Source organism: Gekko japonicus, unplaced genomic scaffold (assembly GCF_001447785.1).
Source record: "Gekko japonicus isolate JY-2015 unplaced genomic scaffold, Gekko_japonicus_V1.1 scaffold4429, whole genome shotgun sequence".
Classification (NCBI taxonomy): Eukaryota; Metazoa; Chordata; class Lepidosauria; order Squamata; family Gekkonidae; genus Gekko; species Gekko japonicus.
This window is the reverse complement of record NW_015166570.1, coordinates 81,389-89,394: the sequence shown is the minus strand read 5'-3', so window position 1 is coordinate 89,394 and position 8,006 is coordinate 81,389.

Genomic DNA, 8,006 nt, shown 5'->3' with positions numbered 1-8,006 from the left:
ACTGGGGTTTGAGATTTTGGCAAAGAGTTGACTGGGTAGCAGCAATCAGGCCAAAAGAAATAAGATTATATTTTCAGGGAAGAAATAGTCCTGTCCAGTTATACAGGATATTGGCACTGAGGCAGTCCCTGGTCTGTTGTGAAAGGAAACGGTTATAGACCACTTGGGAAAGAAGACACATGGTGATTTCAGAAAAGGGGAAAGAATTTGATACACTAAAAGAGTGACCTTTCCAGAAAACCTGAACCATTATTAGGAAACTATATGCAGAAACATTGTAACTGAAACCAAAATACTTAGTCAACCATCTCTCATTGATAAGAACCAGGAATTTGTGAAATAAGCTGCTTCAACACCATCTTGTCTGTCAACTGATATACTGTTTTACCACTGTTTACCTCAGGCTTTCCAATTCCTGTCTACCCCTTACCATCCCTGCCTATTAAATAAAATCTTTATTATTGTTCGCTGTTACACAGTCTCCAGTGCCATTTCAAGGGATCTAAAAGGAGGGCTCCTGTTTTCTCCTGATAAGTTCCGGGGTTGGGCAAAAAGCCAAATAAGATTCTGTCAAAGGGTAGGGTATTCAGATTTATAAAACCTCAAAGATTATCATGGTACTGGTGGCCAGCTCAGTACCTGAAGCTACAAATTCCCTTCCCGTCCCCCATTCCCTCCCGAGGAAGAGAGCCCCACTGCCCCCCATCCTTAGCAAACATAGAGTACTCCATGTTCTTGTTAGCCAGATGGCACAAGAAGGACTCACCCTCTGTCCTTATAAAAGGCTTGTGGAGCTCCAGGGATGTCTGGACCACATTTTGAGAAACACTGAACTAAGGTCCTGACCACTGGAAATCATTTTTAGGTAATATTTATTTATGTACTTCATCTATGCCCCACCTTTCTCCTCAGTGAGGCCCAAAAGTGGCTTACACTGTTTCCTCTCCTCTATTTTATTCTCACAATAGCCTTGCTTGTGACTGGCCCAAGATCATCCAGCAGGCTTTCATGGCAGAGTAGGGATTCCTATAGTACAATTTTAATGATATAAACTCCCAGCCTTACATGGGTCATCTTTGTGTTGCTCTCAGCCATCTAAAAGGAATCTTCAGCATTTGTTGTATCGAATATTTAAATTGGTTGAACCCTGTATGAATGATGAAAGCTGGTCAGCAAGGCAAACCACAAACAAGGTAGGGGTCTACATAGTTGGGGATCTCCCCATAAGGTTAGGTAAAAGGTAAAGATTTCCCTTGCTCGAAAGCCAGTTGAATCCGACTCTAGGGGGCGGTGCTCATCTCAGTTTCCAAGCCAAAGAGTCAGCGCTGTCCGAAGACGTTTCCGTGGTCATGTGGCCGGCATGACTAAATGCCAAGGTGCACAGAACGCTGTTAACTTCCCACCATAGCAGTACCTATTTATCTACTTGCAATTTCTTGCTTTTGAACTCCTAGTTTGGTAGGAGCTGGGGCCAGAGACAGGAGCTCACTCCGTCATCTGGCACTAGGGTCTCGAACTGCTGAACTGTTGACCTTCCAATCTGCAGCTCAGCGTCTTAACCTCTGAGCCACTGTGCCCCCTCCTGAGAAGATATCAACTTTGTACATTAATTTGTAGAAAAAGCCCTGCCTTCCCTTACCCACCCACCCCGAAAAAACAGCCTTTAGCCTCAGTTTGCCATACGGGACCCACTTTTTAACATATATCTATATTTTCTCTCTATTTTTCTTCTTTATTTCCTTTTCTTTGCATACTTGCACTGTCTCATTTTTTCTCCTTTTCTGCAATTCTCTTCCGCTGTTTCTTTCTTAATTCTTCACTCTTTCTCCTTGTTTTAAAACCAAAACAATAAGTAACCAAAAATTACGATGATGTTGCAAAGGCAGTCTACTTGTGAGTCATCCTGACCCATCCAGTGTTCTAGAAACCTGGGTGTGCACCGACTGGCAGTAAGGAATCTTTCAGGTTCAAATGGCTGAAGAGCTACTTGATGGAATTGTTTGTTCTATCCTGAAGGCTGTCTTCTACCTATTAGGAAACTAGCTGTGGATTGGCTAAGCAAGGTGGTTCACAGCAGTATGGCATGATTGCTGGTTCATTGCCAAATAGCAGCTTTGCTCAACTCAAGAGATAAGCAGGCGCCAAATGAATATACTACAGAGATTTATCATCAGACTGCTTTGTACAAACAGATCCCACGGACCATTATTTAGGATTCAGACAGTAATGGCCCAGGTCACAGTTGCAAATGGATTTTAATCTTAAATTAAATTAAATTAATTTTAAATGTAATTAAATTACCGGACAATGCAGGCAGGGCAGAATGACACCAGCAGTGAGCTCCTCCCCCACCGCCCTGGCGCAGGTGCAGTGAGGTGGGCCATTCTACCCTGCCTGCCTCCTCCAGTCCTCTGTCCGCGCATGCCATCCAAGGCAGGCAGGGCAGTGGGTGGTGAGCTCATCCACCCCGGCCAAGCCCCACAAAGCCAGGTACTTCTTGGTGGGGTACCAGCCTCCCTCCCCCTCAACCAACTGGCAGCAGGAAGGAAGGAAATCGCACTTCAGGCTGTGGCAGCAAGATATTTAAATTTAAAGAAGAAAGGGAAGATTGGGTTGGGGCATTGTAAATGCAATAGGGGGGGCTGCCCCCAACACTGGCTACAGCCCTGATTATTACTCTTTTTATTTTATAGGTGAGCTGGATTCTGTGACCATAATAGCTGAAACAATACAACTGAGCCTTTTATAGATCAGCAGCTGAAGCTAAGTAACTGTGATCTTCACAAAGTCACTGAGTCTCCAGTGAGACGGATTCCTGAGGGATAGGCATGTTGACCTGTTGCAGTAAAACATAATATTTAGATTTCTTTTTCTTCCTGTTCTTAGACTAGGTCTTGAACAATAAAGCTGAAAGGAAACTTAAATAGAACCCATGTCTAAAAACGCCTCCCTTTGACACTTCTCTGCAGCCTCTTGGATAATATGTAGATATATGTAGGTAGACTGACTGTCATTGTTTGTCCATTTAGTGTCCCGTTACTTATTTCTGTAGATACTGAGCTGTTTATCTTATGCAAACAATAGCAAGTGAATGAAGGCATCCCCTGATGATATGACTGACAGTCATACCTGGGTTACTTAAGTGGACATGGGGATAGAGTAAGCATCTGAATTTGTTGCAGTTTCTGTTCCTTGGGCTAATTTCTCTGTTGGTGATCCATTGTTGCTCTTGAATAACTGGTGTAGATCAGAGAGGTATCCATAAGCAAGGAAAGGCCCTCCAAGCTAAGGAGAGAAGTGTAATTGTCAGAGTGCCTATCATTTCTGACACACTGGAGTGGTTTTAGATGTCACAACAAGTAGGTGTTCTGTCACTTTCTGGTTTGGGCCTATTACGTGTATGTTCCATACTGAGTCATACCCTATGGAACATATGCTGACTGAGAATTCACTTCATCCATCTATCAAAGTGAATTCTAGCCTGTGAAAGTTCATGCTGCAGTGAATCTTAGTGTGCCACAGGACTCCTTTTTTGTTTTGTTATTTTCCTAGCTTGGGAGACATTTAAATTGGGTTCCAAAGCTCTGTATTACATTGTGTTGGTATCTGGATATACCATTTTGCAGCTAACTTTAGTAAGTTTGATCTTCACCTCCCTATCTCCAAGCAGGCCACAGCAAGGTTGCATGTACCTGCTACAAATAGATATAATCTGTCAGTTTACATTCATCATAAACAGAGAGTACTCCTTTAGTAGCAGAGAGGTTAAACCATAAGCTTTGGCTCAGATGGGTTGCTTTTGGAAATAAAGTCTGGTCATGGAACCCCCTGTCTCTCATATAGTTAGGCCTGGAAAAGGAGAAATTTGAAAACTTAGCAAGTTGATTTGGTTTTTGTTTGTATTTTTGTAGGGCCAACAAGTAGAAAGACTCAGACAGTTAAAGTAGCTAAAGCCATCCAAAATCATTTAATCAATATTATAGTTCCTTGCCTTAGCATATCACATTAAGGTGGTGGCAGCAATAGTCTAATGGTCCAATTAGCAGGGATAAGAACACAAGAGTAGGTCTGCTGGATCAGTCCATCTAGTCCTAGACAGACAGACAGACAACCTTTATTGGCATGTAAGAGATAAGGTCACATTAAAATTTAGGAATACATCAAAGGTATGGCTGTCAAACAGCCAACAAAAAAGAACTGATCAATTAATAGTTTCCCTGGTTCTAATTACAGATTGAACAAAACAAGCAGCATTAAAAGTTATAGAAGCGTTTTGCCCAGAGAGTAGCAACTGGACCTTGATACTCTCAGGAAGACCATGCCATGTAAAAAGAAGGGTGTCCAGAAATTTTCCTCGAATCTTAGTATAAAACGGACAATTTAAAAGAATATGGGAAACGGGTTCGATAGCACCCTGACCGCAGTTCATAGGGGATTTTTTGGCATCTTCCAGAGAAGATGGCCGATGGCAGTACGTTAAATCTGGCTAACATAAATGCCCTTCTTTGATGGTGATCAGTTAGAGAACAAAAATAAGTAGCTGTCTGGCCCGGTGTCTGGGATAATCCCAAATGAACTGGGGAACAGGTTTTCCTGGCTGCCTCAGTCAGGCACTGAAATTGAATATCTAGAAGCCTGCGTTTAATTGTATAAAATATTGTGGAGGAGTCCATCTAGTCAAGCACCTTGTTGCACACAGTGGCATTCAGACACTTGCAAGCGGGGCTGCAAAATGCATAGACTGAGACCTCCCCCATTGTTGCCTCTTCTCAGCATAAGAACATAAGAGATGCCAATGTTGGATCAGGCCAAAGGCCCATCCAGTCCAACACTCTGTATCACACAGTGGCCAGAAATACCAGTGTCATCAGGAGGTCCACCAGTGGGTCCAGGACATTAGAAGCCCTCCCACTGTTGACCCCCCCCAAGCACCAAGATGACAGAGCATCACTTGCCCCAGAGTCCCTATCTATACCTTGTGGCTAATAGCCACTGATGGACCTCTGCTCCATATGCTTATCTAATTCCCTTTTGAAGCCGTCCATGCTTGTAGCTGCCACTATTTCCTGTGGCAGTGAATTCCAAGTGTTAATCCCTCTTTGGGTGAAGAAGTACTTCCTTTTATCTGTTCTAACCCGACCGCTCAGCAATTTCATGGAGTGCCCACGGGTTCTTGTATTGTGAGAAAGGGAGAAAAGTACCTCTTTCTCTACCTGCTCTTTCCCATGCATAATCTTATAAACCTCAATCATGTCACCCCTCAGTCGTCGTTTCTCCAAGCTAAAGAGCCCTAAGCGCCTTAACCTTTCCTCATAGAGAAAGTGTTCCAACCCTTTTATCATTTGAGTTGCCCTTTTCTGCACTTTTTCCAAAGCTATAATATCCTTTTTAAGGTGTGGTGACCTTACTAGCTAGCATACTAGCTATCAGGTCCCCCTTTAAACATCTTTTCTGTAACCTGAAGTGCTAATCCCTTTTTCTCTAAACTCTCCAAAGTCTTCATCCATTCTTTATAGGCAAGATACTATAATTCCTTTTCCAGAACTAGTATGAGTTTTGAAATGGAAGAACCAGAACTGTCCGGATTATTCCAGTCTGATGGCTTCCAACGCACTCCCCCCCACTTCCTACTAACAGGCGGTTGTCTGTCAGGTGCAGCAGCGGTTGCAGGGTGCTTAAAGCCATGAGGGAGCTCACCCCAGCAGTCTACAGAAAGGTCCTTCAGTAGAGAGACTACAATCTTCTCCATTAGAATTCCTACAACAAATGTTACATTTCAAACTTTATATATTCAGTATTATAACTGGATTTATGGAAGTTAAATACCATAGCGAAGCATGGGTATCAGGCTAGTAGATCTATATGAGGACATTACAATAGCAGCTATTTTTTTCATTCCCTTTTCCAAATAATCCCTATCTTACAATTTGCCTTTTACACCATATTGAGTTGATACCACCACAACCCCAATCTTATTCCTAGTCATTCATCACCAGCCAGTTCAGTCTCTGTTGGTATGTTACGTAAAGTTAGGAATCTGTGCCTCCGTGTGGTACACATACACTGAAACATGTTGTTGCCCACTCTTGTACTTCAGAAAGATTCTTTTGGAGAGCTTCACAATCTGTTTGGACTCTTACTCTCCTGAATAATTTGGTGTCATTTGATGTTGGAGCATGAATTGGGCTTTGACCAGTGGCACTGTGCACTGAATTGTACAATACTTAGTGGTATTGTGTTCCCACACAGAACATTTTTACTGTGGAATGCATTTCACCTTTATGATTAGTATAAAACAAAACTAACCATGTTGATTTTTTTTTTGTTAATCTGTTTATCTGCGTACCTTACTTTTTTAGGTTGCTGATATTAAATGAAAAGCAAAATCCTGTCAAAGTGAAACATGTTTAAGACCCAAAGTAGATATGATGAGATATATAAGGCTGGGCTGCATCCTGCAACTGTGCTCCATGGTGCTCAGGTGTATGTATTTAGTTGTTTCCTTTGTTTATGTATAAAGCAGGTGTGTGTGTGTCTGTTTATATGCAAAAGGTAAAGGGAGCAACATCCCATCTTACCTGTTGTATTCTTTTGAATGTAAGAACATCCTGATAGTGGTCTGTCTGATCCAGCATCTTGTTGCTCAAAGTGGCCAGCTGGTTGCCATGGACAGCCAACAAAAGGGGCGTAGAGGCCTTTGCTTGAAGCACTTTTCTTCCTAGCTTGGCTTGCTTCCATTATTGGTGTTGAGCTGGGAGGGAAGTACTTCCAGAAGTACAGCGTGGTCAGATAAAGTAAAACAAAAAATATGCACATACACACATCACATTATCTGCTTCTTATATGAATGGGATGCAGGAACCCATACAAATGATGACTCCGTGTTCTTTAGTTTGAGCCACCCTAACTCTTACTTCTTCCCTTGGGAGAGAAACCACATGATACACTTAGAAGAAGCTTGAGTCTAAGGAGATAAGCCAGGCTGTAAATATTTTAAGTAAATGAAATAGCTATCAAACTCTCGTTGGATTGTGTCCAGGCTGGCATTACTATTTTTCGTTTTACAAAATCCAGTGTTCTGCAAGTATTGCTTGTTTGGAACTGTTTACTGTGATGGTTTAATCTGCCAGAAGCAAGCAAGGTGATGTCTGTGAGAGTTTTATTTCCATAAAACATTTATAAGGTTGCCTCTCTCCCACGCAGTGGGACCTAAGGTACAATATTACCGATAATGAAATTAAAAAGCAAACATGAAGCTTTCTTACACTGAATCAGAACATCGGTATTTGCTAGGGTTGTCAAATGGAATCCCCTGCTTCGGAGGTCCCGATTTCCGCCCCGGCGGAATCGGGGCCCAGGGGGAACCATATGGTTTTCCCCCCGACAAGCCCGGCCACGCCCCCAACGTCAGCAACGTCCCACGTCACTTCAGGTGATGTGCTGCCGGCGCGCGCGCGAACTCCTGGACACCGGCACGGCTCCCCCGCTCCGAGGGGTGAGCCGATTTGGCAACCCTAGTATTGTCTAATCAGACTGGTAGTGGCTCTCCAGTGCCTCAAGTAGAGGTCTATCACATCACCTATTACCAGATCCTCTTAACCGGAGATGCCAGGGATTGAATTTGGGACTTTCTACATGCTAAATTGGTGCTCTGCCACTGAGCCATGGCCCCTCCCAGAGCACAAGGTAAAGCAACATTGCCTGTAACAGGGGTGGCCAGACTTGCTTAACATAAGAGCCATATAGAATAAATGTCAGATGTCTGCCACAAGACATGAACAAATATTACACATTTTTACTGGGAAATGTGCAAATTTGCTTTTTATTAACATTAAAATAATAAGACTGCCAAAATAATAACAAAATTGGTAAAAGCAGATATTGATAATGATATTATTTTGTCCAATGATATTGGTTTGCTAATGATATTTAGCTTCCCCGGCCGCCCTGCTGTGAGCCGCACAATATGTGTGAAAGGTGACTCCTGAGACACAGTTTGGCCACCC